We start from the raw sequence: 19,411 nt of genomic DNA on the forward strand, positions 1-19,411 counted from the left end.
CTAAAAGTCAAAAAAGCGAGAACTGGGTTTGAATTCTGGATCCTCTATTTCTTAGCTATGGGACCCATATGCTAGTCAGCTGGCCTCTCTGGGCCTTGATTTCCTTGTCTTTAAAATGACAAAGTTTACAGAATCTAAAGTTAAGTCCTTAAAGATTACAAAGATCCTACCTAGGATCTTTGGTAGGTAGGTAGGACCTACAAAGGTCCTACCAGGGATGGTAGGACCATGTGGCCCTCTAGGTCGGTCCTCAAGTGTGGCCCTTTGACTGAATCCAAACTTCATAGAACAAATTTTCAGTCAAAGGGCTGCATTTGAGGACCTAGAGGGCCACATGTGGCCTCGAGGCCACAGGTTCCCCACCCCTGTCTAGCCCCTTCATTTTCCAGATAAGAAAATAGTCACAGAGGTAGAAAGGTAGAGATGTTACCTAAGGTCACACATACAACAATTAGTAGAGTTGGAATTTAAACCCAGTGGTCTTTCTAGCACACTACGATTGCACTAGATGACCATCAAAGTATTTTCCAAGAATGTGATTCTGTGATCTTGTCCTCTGGAGATCTCATGGGCTATAGTTAAAGAATTGTTGAATTAATTACTGTTAAGACATTACTAGTTTAAAAGTCTTTCCCTTTTAAAAATTATTTTTAAAGAGAGAAGGCAATGTCTTAACCTAGCACTATTGAACTTAAAATCAAAAGATCTGAGTGGGTAACAGGGCACAACTTCGGCTCTGAATATCTCTATTTGAGAGACCTTGGGCAAGTCACTTCTTTCTGGCCCTGTTTTCCTTACCTGTGAAATGAGAGTGTTGGACTAGATTACTCAGTGCTAACAGTCTACAATTGTGTAAAAACTTCTCCAGGGGTAGAAATTTGAGGTCTCACAGGAGAGGAAAGAGAAGGAAGAGGTCAAAGAGCTTTTGGTGTCCAGAGGGATGATTTCTGGTGACAATCAGCTCTACCTGGCCTCAAACAACCCATTCCATTTCACACTAAGTATTTTTGAGTAAGGCTCAGGATTTCCAAGTTCATCTCTGAGTCAGATGACAGCGAATTATCTGATCCTCAGTAGATTCAGAGAGGCTATGAGTCTGTGATACAACCGGGACAAAAACCAGACCTAGAGAAGTCTGAACACGCTACACAGGACAAGCTCTTTTTCCCTCATCAAAATTCTATTCCTGCCTAGGCTGGCAGAAGGGACTGCTTTCCCTTGGTAAACAAACCAATTCATTAATTTCTGCAAACACCTTTCACCTTAAGGTATTGGATTCTTTCCCTTTCTTAATTTCTTCTCTCCTGTGATACTGCACAGTTACCAACTTGCTAATATTATTGCAGGCTGCATGCCCCGCATTCAATTTTACCACGTTTTCATTAAGTTCTTAGCAATAACCTAAATGCTTGTAAACAGAATCACGCACCCAGGGCTCATTCAAAATTCTATAATGTCATCCTTTTAAATCTTATTGCTGGTGTCTGGGCACCTTTTGCATACTATGACCTTGCAAAAAATTGGGATACACTTGGAAGGCTGAATTTTAGTCCCAAATCAATTTGATTATTTTCCCCTTCATTGTCAGTCCAGAAAACACATCTCCTTCTGTCTAGCAAGATGAGATATCAAGTCATATCTGTATGATCCTTTCTAGTCCCAATGCCAATTCCCTAGTCTAGGTCTTCTCATCTGAACTATTGCAGTAGGCTCTAGCTAATCTACCCACCTCCATGCTCTTTTTGCTCCAATATACCCATCACACAGTTGTCGGATCATGGGATCATACATTTAGAGCTGAAAAAGACCTTAGAGATTATCTAGTCTAACATCATCATTTGAAAGATAAAGAAATGGTAACCTAGAAATGGAAGCAATTTCCCCAGAGGTACACAAGTAGGGAGTGACATTCAAACTCAGGTCTTTCGACTCCAAACCCAATGCTCCGGCACATTTCTGATTACATCATTCCCTGGCTCAAAAACCTTCACTGGACTCACTATCCACTGAGTCAAATCCAAACTCCTTAGCATAGAATTCAAGAACCCACTACCATCTGGCTCTAACCTACTTTTCAGCCTTGTCACATACTATTCTCCCTCATGTGCTTACCCTGCCTTCCAAGTGAATTGAATTATTGGCTGTTTTCCCAAAGACATTCAGTAATTTCCTATCTCAGTGCCCTATGTTCATGCAGTTCCATCTACATAGAATGCCTTAAAATCCTACCCCTGTCAGTTTAAATGCTATTTCCTCCATAAAAACCACATTTTTCACCTTAAAGTGAAAGCACCCATAGCATCTTAGCTTGAACATCTTAGCACAGTGCTTTGCATACAGTAGGTACTCAGTAAAATCTTTTTTTTTAATTATTACCTCCACTTTCATCTGACCCAGTACCAATCTGGGACTAAAAAAGTTTGGATGACCCAGAGGAACAGGAAAAGTTCTACTTAAGCTGATACCCTGAGAATTTTTTACCACACAGGAAATTTGTTTATTCAAAAAATAGTTCTTAAGCACCTCTCTCGGCTAGACATACAAAGGATACAAAAGACAGAAAGATATGACTCCCTTCCCTCCAATAGACATGCCAAAGTGGTTCCCTTTATAAAAACTAGGATTCTAAAATACTGAAGCTCCCATAAAACTTGGTACCCTTATACAAAACCTAAAAGCACTACATAAGTGTGAATTGTTACCACTATTATTACTATGCCCTCTCTTATATTTCAATTATTTGTGTTCATCTGTATTGATTAATTAAAGAATCATCACTGTGTGTGCCACCTGTACCCACCAATACCCTTCTATACTTGAGTGAGTGACCTTCATGTGTATCTGCCCCTGGGGGAAAAAAACCTACCTCCTAGTCACCCTACTGGGGGGAAGCCTTTCTGAAATTATTCATTGATTCTACATAACACCTATTATTACTAGCTATTTCATATGAGCACAGGATGGCAGCCTGTTATGGAGTGTCTGTGTGATGTGGTGAAAAAAAGTGACGTGGAGTCTAGAGGACATAAGTTCAAAGCTCTGCTACTTGCTACCTGGGTTACCCTAGGAAGAATCATTTCTCTTGGGACCTCAGTTTCCTCTTCTGCAAAATGATAGAATTAATGTCCCTTCCAGTGCTAGATCCAATGATTTAGACCAGAGCATGCCTCTTAAGCTGGAAAGGGGCCCTTATCCCTCTCCTAATATTTCCTCTGAATTCAACCTGTTCACAGGTTGAAATTGCACAATTAGCCATTCATTCTTTGGAGATTATGAAGTTTCACAGCTTTCTTGTTAATAGAATGGGCAGCATCTTAAACCAGTTGGAGTCAGGAGACCCCATGTCCAGTTTTAGCCCTTGACACCTTCTAGCTTTGTTGTTCAGTCGTTTTAGTTGTGTCGGACTCTTCGTTACCCCATTTGGGATTTTCTTGGCAGAGATACTGGAGTGGTTTGCCATTTCTTTCTCTCCAGCTCATTCTACAGATGAGAAAACTGAAGCAAACAGGGTTAAGTGGTTTGCCCAGAGTCACACAGCTAGTAAGTGTCTGAAACCAGATTCGAACTCAGTATCATCATATACTCTAAATCTCAGTTTTCTTCTCTCAAAAGCAATGATCATAATATTTCTACTATCTACCTCCCTCCTAAGACTGTTGTGGGGGAAGTACTTTGTAAATTTTAAGGCCTGCAATTAATATTATCAGTCAAAAACTTTATACAAAAACTGTACCCAAGAGCAAGGTAGTTACCTAGAGGGGAAGGAGAATATCTCAATGGCTTAAAATAGCATCTGGAAGTCCTAATAGTCCTGAGCTGGGCCCAAGCTTCCATGACTTAAGAATGGATGGATGAATCAATAAATAAATGCACTGTATTCAGAACCCAGAAGCACTTGGCATCAACTAAGTCCAGAGGTCATCAAAAAAAGTTATTTGTGGCTGAAGCATCCCCAGGGAAGGGAGTGAATGGCCATCAGTTAGAAAAGAGGTGGATTGGAAAAATCTTTCTACCTTAGAGACTTAGCAGGGCATCTGCCAGTTCTAAAAGAACAAAAAAGCATTAACCATAAATATTTTACACTTATCAAATTGGCTAAAATGATTGAGGGGGAAAGCAACAAATGGAGGGGATGTGGAAAAATTGGGACATTAATTCATTGTTGGTGGAGTTGATCCAAGCATTTTGGAGAACAACCTGGATTTATGTCCAAAGAATTATTAAACTGTCCATACCCTTTAGCCCAGCAATACCACTACTAGATCTATTTCCAAAGATAATTAGAGAAAAAGGAAAAGAACCTATACGTTCTAAAATATTTATATCAACTCTCTTTGTAGTGGCAAAGAACTGGAAATTGAGGAATGATTTAAGTTTTGTGGAATATGGTCATGATGGAATGCTACTGTGCTGTAAGAAATAATGAGCTCGTTGATTTTAGAAAAACATGGATAGAAGCTTACACAAAATAATGGAGAAAAATGAGAAAAACCAAGAGAGCATTGTGTACAGTAACAGCAATATTGTTTTAAGAACAAATTTGAACAACTAACTCATTTTGAATATTCTAGACACCTAAATTAACTACAAAGGACCTAAGAAGGAAGACTGTATATCCAGAGAAAGAACTGATAAACAGAAGCATGTATAGAATGATCTTACATATATAATACATATATATATATATATATATATATATATATATACACACACACACAAACACACATATATTTATGTCCAATGGTAGCCATCCATCTCTTTGGGTGTTGGGGGAAGGAGGAAGAAAGGAAAAAGAAAAAAAGAAATTTACATGTTAACTTTATTATAAATTTTAAATGAATGCCAGTTGTACATAATAGATTTGCACTTTCATGTGCAATCATCTTTTTTATTTTACTATATTATGAAAATGCTTGTTTTAGTTTATAAATTAAAAATAATATAAAAGTGTCAAGTAAGTACAAATGCCCAAAGAAAGTAGAATGAAGGTGCTGAGTGGAAAGTAACTCACTTCCTTTAATCCACCAGGTGGCAGCAGCCACCCACTACTGAATTATAAATAAACCCGCAGTAAGTATTGGAACAAACCAGCAGATACTGTCTTTCCATCAGACTTTTAGCTCTTGTCTAAACCCTTGCTCAAAATCTCCCATGGCCAAGTAGCTTTTCCCACCTAACTGCATCCTAACTACACTGATCAATCTTTTTTGCATCTAGCTTGGTCAGATTTATTTAGTGTGTTCGTCCTTCATTGCCGAAGAAGACCATACCATCAGAGAAATGATGACATGACTTGCACTTGACTTTGTTTTGAGTGAGGGAGGGCTGTGCAGGTCACCAGCCTCACTTCTCCAGAGCCATCTGAATCCAACAACCAGATATTTATTCATCAGGATGACTGGAGATGACCCAGGATGAGGCAATTGGGGTTAAGTGACTTGCCCAAAGTCACACAGCTAGTGAGTGTCAAGTGTCTGAGGTGAGATTTGAATTCAGGTCCTCCTGACTCCTGCACTGGTGCTCTATCCACTGCACCACCTAGCTGCCCTGGGTCAGGGATACACCATGTAAGAGGATGCAAAGGACATATGAGGTAGTTTGAGATGAAAGTGAGAAGAACTAGCATCTCTAGGGGTTAGGACAGGTCTCATGAAGGCAGTGGCATCTGAGCCAAACTCTGAAGGAAGCTAAGGATGCTACGAGCCATAGGTGAAGAGGGAGTGTACTCCAACATGACAGGGAGCCTGTGAAAAGCCACAGAAATGGTAAAGGGAATATCATCTGTGAGAGACAACAACAACGCTAGTTTGGCTGGACCATAGAGGGCATAAGGGGAATAATACGTAATGTCCGGAAATAGAGGCTGGTGTCAGTTGTGATGTGCTTTCAATTCCAGAAAAGTTTGTATTGGATCTTGGGATAGTAGGGTAGGGAGCCAACAGAGCTTACTAAGTAGGGGAGGGGCAGAGTCAGAAGGTGATATAGGAACATCACCTTGGAAGCTAAATGGAGGATGATTTTAAAAAAAGAATCACTTAGGGCCATTGCAACAGTCTAGGTGAGACATGATGCAAAAAGCACATCTTTAAAGATACAGTTTTTGTGTCCCATTTAGCTACAGAATACCTACTCAGTGCTGACCGTACAACAGATATGAAAAATATTTTTTAATGAAAAACAAATTATTTCTTATGATAATTCTTTCCATTTGCTGTAAAGGAAAACAGCAACAATCCTGTCCCTAAGGATATAGAATCCAATAGATTTTGATCTGATGCTACTGTTCTAAGGACACTCACTCCATGAGTGTCTTTTTTATGTCAAAGAGGGAGAGTCACAGTTTCCAGAACAAGAAAAGTCATAGTTTCAGTGGGAAGGTGACTATCCCAATGTAATCTACATTGGTCAGGCAACATAGAATTAGTTCTGAGCACCACATTTTAGCTGGAGGCTATCCAGGGGAAAGTGAACAGAATGATGAAGGCCCCTGAAATCTTGCCATGTGAAGTTTGGTTGAAGGAACTGGGGATATTTACCTGGAGCAGAAAAGATTTACAGGAACATGATAGTGATCTTCAAGTATTTGAAGGGCTGTTCAGTGGAAAAGAGATTAGCCTTGAGAGGAGGGGGCAAATGGGACAGAGAAGTCAAGAAGGATGAGGACTGGAAAAAAAGCTATTAGATTTAAGAGGAGTTTGGTGACATTAGGGAGAAAGAAACATCGCAGAGGCTCGAACTGAGCAAATCACTTAACCCCTCTGTACCTCAGGCAATAGCCTAGGATTTCTCCATTAAGTTTCTACCTACCTAGGGAGCTAACCCTTGCTGGCTGTATCACTGACCCCAATGTACTGCAGAAGGAAGTTGAAATGACACTAAAGAAGGAGCAGTGAACTAAATCAAGTATATACAGAGAAGGTCTGTGCCCCAGGTATCATTGTGAAGGTGTTGGACCAATGTGGCACAGGGGCTAAAGAGTCAAAGACCGGCACAGTTTTGCTTTGTCACATGCTGACTGTGTGAGCCTGGACTAGTCCCTCAATTTTTAGTGTCCTGCTCAGTGAGTGGTCTTAGACTTTTGTCTCTCCAGTTGAAGAAAGAGTTCAAAGGGCATTTCCAATACCAATGAAATTACATGTCTAACCCTTATCTTTGTCCCTATCCTATTGAGAAATCAGGTCCACAATATCGAAAGAGGAGATGAAGAATTTTTTCAAAAAATCAGGGACATTTTTGTATCCCCCCACCATGCAAAAAAAAAAAAGGTGGGGGATGGGGGACTATCAAGAAAATACCTATAACTTATCCAGTCATACCCACTTTGCCTAGCATGGAGGTGCCCTTGCAAGGCCTTTGGAACACGTCTAGATTGCCCAATATGAAGGCCTTTGCATCCCCTACCAAGAGGGTAGGGAGAGCCTCCTTGGACTGGCTACTCACATCCCTAAAACTGTTGGGACTAAGCCAATGGCCTTCTTTTTCTTCACTTTTTGCTACTTTTCTTTTTTTCCACCATAATTTTTTCTGCTATACTTTTTTTTGTTACTCTTATTTGCTGTGTCCAGAGGGTAGAGATCACTATTCACCTACAGCTTGAGTGCCATGATCTGAATAGTAACAATAATAATAGTTACCATCTATAGAGCACCTAGTATATGCTAAGCACCTTACACATATTATCTCCTTTGTTTCTCACAACAACCCCGAAAGACAGGTGCTATTATAATGCCAATTTTATAGTTGATGAAACTGAGGCAACCAGAGGCTAAGTGACTTACTAACTGGCACATAGTGAGTAAGTAGGTGTCTGAGGCTGGATTTTACTTTAGGTTTTTCTGACTCCAGGCCCAGGGTTCTACCTACTGCTTCACCTAACTGACAGATGAGAGAAGAAGGATCAGATAAATGGGTCTGGAGGTATTTATTGCTATTCTGTGTTGTTTGATCTCTTCCACTTCAGCCTAAAGTGATCTCCACTGTCTGCATGACCTTGGAGCCAAGATTGCAGAAAAGATGGTGGAGGTAGCCAGCTGGGCATGGAAGCCCTCAGAAGCCGGGCTCCCTGGGACTTTAGCCCAATGGGTAGGAAATGGGGATCACAGATTGGACTTGGAATGGGAACTATGATTTATAGGAGATGAGTCAATATATGAATCTAGTCTCCTTGTCCTCCAAAGACGCTGAGGTGATACAAAAGGGAAGGGGAGAAGGGTGATTCTGTATCCCCTATGTTGTGGTAGTAAGTTTGTATATTTGCGACTATACCTTCTAAAGTAAATATTTCTGTCTGAAAAGCCAATCTGACTGTTAGTGGCTAAATGGAACTGAGGTGTAGGGGAACACCCCTACAATTGAGACAACAACACGGTTCTCTCTCTCAAATAGAGCCATTTGCAGAGAGCCTAGACTTCCAGTCTTCTTAATATACCCAGAGAACCCTGGAGAAAGAATGAAAACCTAACCTACCTGGCCTTCCAGACCATGAGAATCATAGTAGCCTGTATTATATAACATCATCTATTGACCCACATGCCATATTCCATCACTTTAAAGTATTTTTTATAAAAAAAATCTATGCACATATTAAAAGTATCTTTGATAAGGTTATGAGAAGAAAACTGGCAAGCTTTCACAAATTTTACTTTACAGCAAGCCACATCTTTACAGACACACAATCGACTGAAGAGTATAGAGAATACAAGATCCGACGATGATGGTTTGTTGATTATAAAAAGGTATTTTATTTGGCACTGCAAAATGCCAGCTCAAAGGCTCTCCTTCAAAAGGGTATTTCCCATACATATGTCAAAATTATGCAAAATTCCTTGAAAAATACAACAGTAGAGAGGATTTTGTTTGACAGGCCTCCAATTATTATTATTAAACAAAGCTCAAAACAGGGAGATAGAAGTCATTTGTTATTGTCAAGATAACAAGCCTACACTGTGCTAAGTGCTAGAAAAACAAAGAAGATAGAAACAGTTCCTACCCTCAAGGAGCTCACAGTCTAAGGTGGTATACAATATACGCAAACAATTATGAGTAAATAAGATGAACTAGAGATAGACTCAGGAGAAAGGCACTAGAGCTAATACTGAGGGAGATGGTGAAAGCCTTCTTGTAGTTGGCAAGATTTTAACCGGGACTTGAAGGAAGCCAGGGAGGCCAGGAGGCACAAGGGAGGAAGGAGAAATCTAGGCATAGCCATGTGGCCACGTCCTATACAGGGACCAGATAGACAGTGAAATCTTCCAGATTTTCCTTTTTGCATAGGACATTGTATACCATGCCAAGGAACACTGCAGACTGCTAAGTAAGATCCATAATCACTCATTGGTTTTACATGTATCTGGAAAAAATATATATTTTATATATTATTTTTTTAAAAAATGAGTGGCTTAGTTCTTCCAGGGCAAGGCCTCTTGAGAGTTCAGACTAACTGAAGGGATAGTTCGATAGTTCCCTAAAGGAAGAATCTCTTGTATGTCATACAGTTGGAGAGACAGTCTTTAGGAAGGGCAGATCCATTAGTGCACATATCTTGAACAGACACTACAGATGAATAATGAACCTGCCCCACAACTAAACAGGAAAAAGAGAGCAAACAGAATTTCCTTGGGAAATTGTGTAATACTATTAGTGAACTCCAACTGTTCCCTAAAACAAAACCCCATTATTTAATACTAATATTCTTTGGGTGATGTTATAGGGCTGGAATATCAGTCTTCAAAGAATTAAAGTTACATGTTGCCCACAAAGATAGCATTTCACAGTGGATAGAGAGCTGGCCTCAAAACCACAAAGATCTAAAATCAAATCTTGCTTCCAAAACATCTTGGCTATAAAATGCAGAGTCAGAGACCTCTTGGTAGCCCAGGACAGTTCCCTAAGACTATAATTTTAAAAAGGTACTTATCTGCATTGGTAAAGGAAGTTCTTTATAAAGAACTCCCTACTCTGATGAAATAACAGGTCTAACATGGTCTAGCCCCAGTGACCCCACGGCAGCAGCTGTCGCTGTGGCACAGTGTCCATTTTAGGAGTCCTCCACCTAAAGCCCCTGGGGGAATCAAGCAGCTGATCTGGATCTCAGCCCTGAGTGGCAGTCCTGGGGTGAGGAGGAGCACTGGTATGGTGGAACTGAAGGCAGTTGTGGAGAGGGAACCCCACTCGCAGATTCTGGGCAGAAAAGTTCTATTGTGCCAGTCTCAGAGCAGCACGCAGCCCAGCCTTGGCTGTGAGGCATCTGCAAGAACAGAACCAGAGCAGGCCTAGGGGGCAGAATCCCCGGTAGCAGCTACGATTCCCAGATTGCTCAACCTGCAAATGCCAAAGACAACTTCAAAGATCCTGGGCAGAAAAACTTGTGGTAGCTCCCAGACTAGAGCACAGGCCAGGAGAGGAGTAAACTCCTCTCACTTGAATGTGCCACCTTGGAGGAACTGAGAACTTGCAGATCCTCATAATATACCTTCCTCTTGACAAAGGACTCAAAAGTCAAGTAACTGGCTGAGAAAATGCCCCAAAAGGGGAAAAAAATAAGACTATGGAAGGCTACTTTCTTGGTGAACAGACATTTTCTTCTATCCTTTCAGATGAGGAAGAACAATGCTTACCATCAGAGGGAGACCTAAAAGTCAAGGTTTCTGCATCCAAAACCTCCAAAATAAATATGCAATAGTCTCAGGCCATGGAAGAGCTCAAAAAGGATTTTGAAAATCAAGTAAGAGAGGTGGAGGAAAAATTGGGAAGACAAATGAGAGCAATGAAAGAAAATCATGAAAAGTGAGTCAACAGCTTTCTATATGAGGCCCAAAAAAATGCTGAAGAAAATAACACCTTTAAAAATAGGCTAACTCAATTGGCAAAAGAGATCCAAAAAGCCAATGAGGAGAAGAATGCTTTAAAAAGCAGAATTAACCAAATGGAAAAGGAGGTTCAAAAGCTCACTGAAGAAAATACTTCTTTCAAAATTAGAATGGAACAGATGGAAGCTAATGACTTTATGAGAAACCAAGAAATTACAAAACAAAACCAAAAGAATGAAAAAATATAAGATAATGTGAAATATCTCATTGGAAAAACAACTGACCTGAAAAATAGATCCAGGAGAAACAATTTAAAAATTACGGGACTACCTGACAGCCATGATCAAAAAAAGAGCTTAGACATTATCTTTCATGAAATGACTGCCCCAATATTCTAGAACCAGAGGGCAAAATAAATATTAAAAGAATCTACCAATCACCTCCTGAAAGAGATTCCAAAAGAAAAACTCCTAAGAATATTGTAGCCAAATTCCAGAGTTCCTAGGTCAAAGAAAAAATATTGCAAGCAGCTAGAGAGAAACAATTCAAGTATTGTTGAAATACAATCAGTATAACACAAGATCTAGCAGCTTCTACATTAAGGGATTGAAAGGCTTGGAATATGATATTCCAGAAGTCAAAAGAACTAGGATTAAAACCAAGAATCACCTACCCAGAAAAACTGAGTATAATACTTCAGGGGAAAAAATGGTCATTCAATGAAATAGAGGACTTTCAAGCATTCTTGAGGAAAAGACCAGAGCAGAATAGAAAATGTTACTTTCAAACACAAGAATCAAGAAAATCATGAAAAGGTAAACAGGAAAGAGAAATCATAAGGGATTTACTAAAGTTGAACTGTTTACATTCCTATATGGAAAGATAATATTTGTAATTCTTGAAACTTTTCTCAGTATTTGGGTAGTTGGAGGGATTATATACATACACACACACATACACACACACACACACACACATATACACAGAGAACACAGGGGAGTTGAACAGGAAGAGATGATATCTAAAAAATAAAATTAAAGGGTGAGAAAGGAATATAGGGAGGAGAAAGGGAGAAATGGAATGGGGCAAATTATCTCTTATAAAAGAGGCAAGGAAAAGCTTTTTCAATGGAAGCGGAAGGAAGGAGGTGAGAGGGGAAAAAGCAAAAATTACCCTCATCACATTTGGCTTAAGGAGGGAATAATATGCACAATCAATTTGGCATGAAAACCTATCTTACACTACAGAACAGTAGGGGAGAAGGGGACAAGTAGGGTGAGGGGGACGACAGAAGGGAGGGCAAATGGGAGGAGGGAGTAATTAGAAGTAAACACTTTTGGGGAGGGACAAAGTCAAAAGAGAGAATAGAATAAATGGGGAGTAGGATAGGATGGAGGGAAATATAGTTAGTCTTACACAACATGACTATTATGGATTGCCCCAGGAAATTGAATGGATAAGTAGTCAGCCACCCAACCTGCCTGCCCAAGAGGCAGTTGAGAAGTAGCTCCAAAGGTTGACTACATAGGAATGGAAGTATGTGTAAGGTCCCTCCTGTTCTTTCACTAGGTTCAAAGTTCTATTCTCTTTGCCTTTAACTTTGAAGTCTAAAAGTATAATTTTTTTCTAATAAAATACCACCATCCTTTTTTTTAGTAAAGATGTTAATGCCCTCTGGAGTTTGTTCTAATGAGATTTGATTATTAGACAAAGAAACAGAGCTAAAAGTAAGATTTCATAACTTGACAACTTAAGTAAGGCTCTCCACACAATCTGGCCTCCACCTACCTTCCCATCCTTTTTTCTGCATTTTCCCTAACACTGCAACCAAACATAATTTGTCACTCCTGACACTTTCTTACTTCTGCATCTTTGTTCATTCCTATCCTTCCCTTCTCATTCTTTTTTTTATATTGATTTATTTTGTTTTTAATTTATGGAATAAAGCAAGCATTTCCATAACAGTATAATAAAAAGATGATTGCACATGAAAGTGCAAATCTATTATATATAATTTGCTATTTCTTTTAAATACATAATAAAGTTATCATGTAAATTTCTTTCTTTTCTTTTCTTCATTTATTTTTTTCTTCCTCCCCTTCCCCCTCCCTATCCTTTAAAGGTTCAACAAAAATATCCTGTACCCCTCATGAAGCGTCCCTTGACCCAGAAAATATCTCTTCCTACCTCTGAATCCCTATGGCATGTATCTTTATTATGAAGTTACCACATTCTATTCTAGATTGAATAATAGTCAATTGTATATATAATCTCCTTCACTAGACTCTAAGCTGCTTAAGAGCAGGGACCAGAGTCTTATTCATTTTTTCATTCATTGACTCAGCACCTGGAAAAGGATTTCATACATAATAGTTGCTCAGTAAAAAACTAAGTACTTCAATACTTCAAGTATCCAATGTGAAGTATAAGTTTCTCCCTCCAAACTAACCCACCTCTTTGTAATTCCCAGTAGGGTTAGATTGCCCTCAAGTTGGTAAATGGTCTTCATGCATTTCTGTAACTGAAAAATTCATCACCTTGTGGCCATGAGGGATCATAGAGCTAAAGCTAGAAGGAAACTTAGATGTAGTCATTTTACAAATGAGGAAACTGAGGCCCATGGGAATTAAGCGAATTGCCCCAAATCATACAGGCAGCTTATAAGTATCAGAGGTGAAATTTGAATCTGGGTCCTCTGGATCCAGTCATTCATTGCTTTTTCTGCTATCTTATAGAAAAGCTCTCTAGATCTGATAAACTACTATAATCCTCCACACAGTCTTTCACCTGGTTCATACATGTAGACTACCAAAATTTTTAAGACCTGGGCTCTAACTTTTGAGAATTCAAAGTCACCTATAAGACATAATAAGGTACTATAGAAGAACCTCATGGAAGATGTCAAATAGATGAATCAATTCATGATATTCCCTTTCAAAATTCTATAAACAGTATTTTTAATGGGAAAGTTACCAAGTTTTCCCAAAAACAAATTATCTCTGAGATGAGATAATCACTAAAATTACTTATGGCAGAAGGAAAGCACTGACAAGTTATAAGCTAGGATTAACAATGGTTGGATGGCCTCATGTATCATGTGTCCTACAAGAGAAATGATTGTTAAATAACCAAGTATTGGGGTGATCCGGGGTTTTTTTCTTTTTCCTATTTCCTCAAAGTCTAGATCTCTCATCTTGGCCAAAAATTTACCCCACACCTAGACCGTTTTATCTAGGTGGAGTTGTTACCCCACCCAACTAGAAAAACTTTACAAAAAATTTAATGGGGTAAATTTTGGCCCATTGTGTTCTACTCAGGCTGGGGGGAGGGGGAAAGAAATCCTTTGTCTATGTTGCCCAAGGCTGGGGGGAGGGTCTGGGAGTAAGAGTAACACAGTCCCCCAGCCCCTCACTAAAATATTCATTTATTCAGTAATTATTAACCAATCATAATTAATTGCCATTGGGGAATACCCACTCCTCCAAAGATATATAAACTGCCATGATCTATCTTTAGTTTAGGAGAGATGACCAAATGACCATCTTTTCATTACTCACTAGCATAATTAACAAAATATTTAATTACCCAGAAATTATGTCTCTCAAACTTTTTATACAATCCCACCTATCTCCCCCAGAACCCAAATCTATCACTACCTAGAGCCAACTGAAGATATTATCCTCTGAGTAAAAGTTAACTAGGTTATTCACACATACCTTTCAGACATGCAAAATGCTCATTGCTTAGCTGAAGTATTTTTCCTGTTGTGGCCTATGTTGGCAATGATCACCAAAATAAAAAAGCGGTGTGCGAGGCTGACTCAGGCGGCAATCCAACCTGGCACAAGAGTATAGAATCTTAGATTCAGGGTTGATCAATCTTTCCCCAAAAGGCCAGGCAAGTTCCCATGATGTCAGGGTGCCAGCTGGGACAGAACTTGTAAGAGTCTGACTGAAGAGGCCAGGGTTTTCTGGTGGTTAATGATGTTCTGAGTGATGTCACAAGGGGTTGGAGTGAGGATGGAGCTTGGCAACTGAGTGCCAACCACCCCCAGAAAAGCATGGGACCACCCTGCAGGCTACCAGGCTAGTTGCCCAAATAACACTCAGGCAACTAATAGAGTAATCAAATATTGAAACTAAAAGAATCCTCAGAGATTATACACTTCAACAACTTCCTTTTATAGATGGAACATTTTAAGCCCTGAAAGTACAAGTAACTTAATCCATGACCATACAGGAAGTTAGTGGCAAAACTGGTATATATATAATACATACTCTAAAACCTCTTGGTTCACTGCTTTTTTCACATTACACCATGCCGCTAGTTTTCAATTCATGGAAAACTTACGCAAAGTCTTACTGAGATATCCCAATAACTTTACAGAACAAATCCTTTGTGAAGTTTGGATTCAGTCAAAGGGCCACACTTGAGGCCTAGAGGGCCACATGTGGCCTCAAGGCCACAGGTTCCCCACCCCTGTCACAGACCAATCCTACTAAAAGGCAGAATAAACTGTGGCCTATGGTGTTCAATTAGATGGTGCTTCTAAGGCCCCCAAAACTTACTCATGTCTTCCTATCACTTGCTAACATGTAAAATTGCAACTCTTCCAGGTAGAATCATTTTTTAGAATTAAAATCTCTAGAAAGTCCTTACTAGCACACGCACACACACGCACACACACACATTTTTAGAAAGGATCTACATAGTAACACTTTAATGATCATTAACACATTAGTCTGAATTTAATGAAGAGATTAGCTAGTTGTTTCCTAAAAAAGAACAGAACCTGGACTAGATGGGACACAGGCCAAGGTACAGAGCGTGGAGGGATCTAAAGAAGTTTAGAGCTGATATATGCCTATGGCACAAAGTTGGAATTCTTTACCTTCCTCGATGCCCCTAACCCCGACTGATTTCTTCAATTCCACCTCCAAAACAGCTCTCCTGTTCCGTCCCTTTTCTCCATTCCCCCTAGTGGCCTACCCAGCTTCAGAATTTATCATATCTTGCTTGGATATTGTAATATCCTCCTAATTAGAGTCCCTTCTTTCTCTCTTCTATTCTATCCTACACATAACTGTCAAAATCATCTCCCAAATGCATAGTTCTAACCATCTCATTCCCTGTTAGAGAATACTCCACAGCTTTTTATTGTCTCTAGCATAAAATGCAAACCCCTTTGTGGATGAGGGAGGGTGTCCAACCTACCTTTACAGACTTGTTTCACAGTGTTCCCCTAAAGAATATGTGGGATTTCATTAGCTGGAAACAGAAAAGATGGTGCCAAGTAGTGGGCAAAAAGCCTGCCTTGGAAACAGAAGATAGAGCATCATATCCTGCTTCTGATACTTACTGGCCATCTGATTCTGCAAGTCACTTAACATCTCAATACTCCAGGCAACTCTATGACTATATGTCACAGAGAAAGTGCCAACTTGCATTAGTAGAAGGAATTAGCTCATCTCCTCACCAATGAAAATCAGAGGTCTGCTCCTTATCCCCCATTCATGTACTCTACAATCCAGTCAAATGAACCTATTTGCTTTTTGCCAAACTTGGGGATCAGTTCCTTTGCAAAGATTTAAATGGAGAATGTACACCTCTACATACACACTTCTACCTCTTCAAATCTTTAGTTTCTTTCAAAGTTTGCCTCAGTTGCCACTTCCTAACAGAAGTCTTTTTTGATCACCCCTCCTCTCTCCAATCACCTTAAGCTGACTTCTCCTTTTACACATGGTACCCTTGCCCAGTAGAATGCAAGCTCTTTGAAGACAAGGACAGCTCCTTTGTCGTTCTATCTATAGCATCTAGTACATTTTGCATTTGAACAACATGGCCAGCCCATCAGAGTTGCGCTCTCTGAAGCATAGTTTGAATACTTACTTGGCAGTTCAGCTTGAGCAAGGATTTCAGTGTCTGGTACCTTATCCTTCCAGGTGATCCTCAGAAATCTTCCTAAGACAGTTCAAATGTAAGCAATTCAGTTTCGGGCCACGTTGTTCAAATGCAAAATGTACGTGTACCAAAAAGACTATTTTATGGAGAACTTGCATGGGTCAGGTGATCACATGGTGGCCAGAAGAAACAGTACAAGGACACTCTCAAGGTCACTCTCAAGAACTTTGGATTTGACTGTGCAACACGGGAGACACTTGTTCAGGACTGCTCAGCATGGCATGCCCACATCAGAAAGGGTGCTGTGCTCTTCAAGCAAAGCAGAATTGAGGCAGCACAAAATAAATGCAAGATGCACAAATTTGGGATATCCACCCCAAATATGCCCAATCTGTGGTACAGCATTCCGAGTTTGTATTGGTCTGATCAGCCACAGTCAGACACACTGAAATTTCACTTTATCATGGTGATGTCATTTTGGTCCTCCTCGAAAACAAAGGACAACCAGAGAATCTAGTATAATGCCTTCCACATAGTAGAACCTTGATAAATGCTTGTTGAATTGAATTAAATTAACAAATGGTTGGCAAATTTAAGTTTAATTTTAGTCAATGAATAGCCAAACTAATAGGAAGAACCCCTAAAAGATGACCTCAATAAACTTAGAAGGCAAGCATTTTTGTCTTTGTCTGCCCGTGGCCTACCACGATGACTTGTACATATAAGATGGTAGGTTGAAATAGACCTGATTTCAGTGGTATAAGAAACTCCCAATGGGGCAGCTTTCTATACCAGTGCAGATCAGCACTTTCTCTTCCATTCATACTCATAGAGAGTTGCCTTGGAGTAATGAAAGGTTAAGTGATTTGCCCAGGGTTGCATGGGCAGTATGTGTCAAAGGGTTCTATGCACTGTGCCATGGTGTCATAATGTCTACTGCCTACACTTAATATCTGTTTGAGAATTGAATCAATATGTTTCCCTCTAATCAGTACAAAATGGCATTGAGGGTGTCAGCAACAGTAGTAAGCTATGTGCCTAATCAATGGGTTATTGAAAGGACTAGATATTAGATTTCCTTGACCTTTGACACAAAAGGTATACAGCTTCCACTGAATTTGTGACAGTTTTAATATTACAGGGTCCTTTTCGTGGTTTCTGCTGTTCTCTATAACTACCTTGGGAAGGCTCAGCAGAATGGCTTGGCAAGGCCCCACCACCAACCACTGCCAAGGGAAATGCTCACTACCCAGAAGGCCTACACCAAGAGACATAGAAAGGGAACACTTGACCACCTGTCTGGCCTGCTCTTCTACAACAAGATTGCAACTTTCTCTTCTTCATTTCTTCTTCCAAGCACCTATGAGGTTCTCAACAGGCAGGGCAGGGGGAGGGGAGGAATTGTTTCCAAACACACACAGTGGGAACTCCACTTTACCCTGCTTGTAACTTGCTGGCTGCAAGCTGGCCTAGCAAGGGAGAGGCACAGGTGCACTACTTGGGGCTATTGGCTGCAGCTACCATCTTCCTACGGCTGCTCAGCTGCACCACCTTCCTTGCTAAGGAACATAGGATTTAGAGCTCCATGGAACCTGGACAATCATTCTAGCCCAACACCTTCATTTTACAGATGAGGAATCTAATGGCCAGAGAGACATGATTTGTTGGAGGTCATGCAAGTTGTAAATAGCAGAGGTGTGGTTTAAGTCAGGAACTCTTGATTCTTAATTCAATGCTTTCTCCACTTACACTGGGGCCCTTCCCAAATCTCATCAAGAGACTGAGCCTTCTCCCAAATCTCATCAGAAACTAAACTGTAACTAGTTTAAGATGAGCTATGATCTAATTAACTGTAACTCACCTAAGGTAATGTTGTCATAACAAAAGAGTTGGGCTCTGCCTGCAGTCTTCAAAAAGAAAAGCCAGATTTTATCAGTAATTATAGAGACCCTTCCAAAGGAGAGAGATTTAGCAATCTAGCAGACATAAGTATTCTGTGTTTCCTAAAAAGGGACAGGCCTCTTTCTCCAAATTCAGCCTCAGCCTATGTGAATTATACCAGAAAATCAAGGAGCTCTCTTTTCCTTTTCTATGCTCATCAGAATCTTTATGTTTCCCGAGGACCTTGAGAGTGAATAGGGTACCCTAGATAGTGAAAGACAGCATGGGATAGAGGGATAACGCTCTGGACTTTTAGACAGGAAGACAAGGATTTAGACACTTACTAGCTATGTGAGTGAGAAAGTGCCTTCATCTTTTTAGGTGCCAGTTTTGTCCCAATGGCCCCTTTCAGCTTTAAATCTATGATCCTATGATAGGTAGAAGAGTGGTAAGGGATTGTGACAAGTGTCTACTTTGTGCCCAAGGCACAACCCAGTCTCACAGGGTTCTTCACATGCCACCATTTCTTCCTGCTGTTATTCAGCCATGTCTGATTCTTTGGGACCCCCATTTGGGGTTTTCTTAGCAAAGAGATTGGAGTGATTTGCCATTTCCATCTTCAACTTATTTTTTAGATGAGGAAACTGAGGCAGACAGGGATAAGTGACTCAGGGTCACACAGCTAGTAAGTGTCTGAGGCAGGATTTGAACTCAGGTCTTCCTGACTCCAGGCCTAGTGCTTTACCCACTGTGTCAACTAGCTGCCACTATTATTTATCCTGTGTCCAGTTTAGCCTAGGCTCTTTTGTTGGCTAGGT

At 40.1% G+C, this 19,411-nt stretch overlaps 1 protein-coding gene across 1 annotated transcript in view; it reads right to left on the minus strand.

Moving 5' to 3' along the window:
- ALLC (allantoicase) overlaps positions 1–14,805 on the minus strand; it is a 55,804-nt gene extending 40,999 nt beyond the window's left edge. The window contains exon 1 of the mRNA XM_072634299.1: positions 14,525–14,805. The gene's annotated coding sequence lies outside the window, so the exon portion shown is untranslated. The remainder of the gene's footprint in view (positions 1–14,524) is intronic.
- Positions 14,806–19,411: the final 4,606 nt, after the last annotated feature.

This window comes from Notamacropus eugenii, chromosome 1 (genome assembly GCF_028372415.1).
Source record: "Notamacropus eugenii isolate mMacEug1 chromosome 1, mMacEug1.pri_v2, whole genome shotgun sequence".
Classification (NCBI taxonomy): domain Eukaryota; kingdom Metazoa; phylum Chordata; class Mammalia; order Diprotodontia; family Macropodidae; genus Notamacropus; species Notamacropus eugenii.